Source organism: Pygoscelis adeliae, unplaced genomic scaffold, assembly GCF_000699105.1.
Source record: "Pygoscelis adeliae isolate BGI_AS28 unplaced genomic scaffold, ASM69910v1 Scaffold483, whole genome shotgun sequence".
Lineage (NCBI taxonomy): Eukaryota > Metazoa > Chordata > Aves > Sphenisciformes > Spheniscidae > Pygoscelis > Pygoscelis adeliae.
This window is the reverse complement of record NW_008824379.1, coordinates 844,294-845,512: the sequence shown is the minus strand read 5'-3', so window position 1 is coordinate 845,512 and position 1,219 is coordinate 844,294.

Genomic DNA, 1,219 nt, shown 5'->3' with positions numbered 1-1,219 from the left:
CAATGCAGTTTTTTTGAAAAAATCTAAAGAAACTGAAATTTTTGAACTTCAGTGGTGGAAAAAAAAATTGTGATGCATATGAGATGTATCTGCTGAATGTGTTAGCTTGATTAACTTTGGTCACTCGATGAAGAGGGAATTGTTATGGATTTTGTTTTCCTTTTTTTAATCTCTATTCAAAAATGATATGCCTTGTTAAAGGGGTGTGTGTGTGCAGATGTGCTGCTTTTTAAATACCTAAAAAATTCAACGTTACTGGAATGTTATACTTTGTATTAAGTTGAACATCTATGCGTGTTTGAAGCTTTCTGTTTACTGGACAAGAATGCTTAACCTGTTGTCTCCACTTTTTCCTTGATCAGTATAGGGAATTACACCCACCCCCCCAGTCTTCACTTTTACTGCCTCAGTTATGGCAGCATCCTTTTATTGGGGTTTGACTGAAACATCCCTGCTCATGTCAAGAATGCTGCTACAAATTTTCTCTCGCATCCTGTGGCTGGGACCGTGTGGCACCTTTCTGCATTCTTTCATTGTCTTCCCTTGCTGGTACATCTCCTCAAAGTTACTGTGCTTTCACTTCCGAAGTCTTGAGTCCCATTCCTTCTCTACTTTTTGTTTTTCATTCAGTACTGATTGACTCCTGACTCTAATATACATCAGGATCTTCAAGTTATATATTAGTATCTTTGGGGTTTTTTTTTCTAGTTGTTCCTTTGTATTTGTGGAAGGTTACCAGTTGATGGCCACAGACTTACTACATTGCTGTCCTACACATCCTTTTCCTAAACTTGTGTTTGGGATCCGGCAGACAACCTGATAACACTGAATTGGTAGTTGGTCTTTTCAGACTGTTGCCTTTAAGGCTGACAAGTACAGTTTTATATTCTTTCACGTCTGTGTGTATTCATTTACTGTTCTGTGGGCGAGTAGTGCACTTTTTTGTGTAGAGTCTAGCACAGTGGGATTTGCGACTTGTTGGTGCCATAGTAACACAAATAATATGAAAAAAATACTGCTCTGACTAGAAGCAAGCTTGTTTTAGTATTATCTTGCCAGTTTTAAAAGTGCACAAGTGTTTTCAGCAGAAGAACCCGAATCAAATCCAGAAGATTTGTTTATATGGAGTATGTATTTACATGGGGGCATCCTTCTTCCTCAGACCAAGCTTTTATACCGCTTTCATTTTAAGCTCTAAGTATTGCTTTAAAAAAATAGG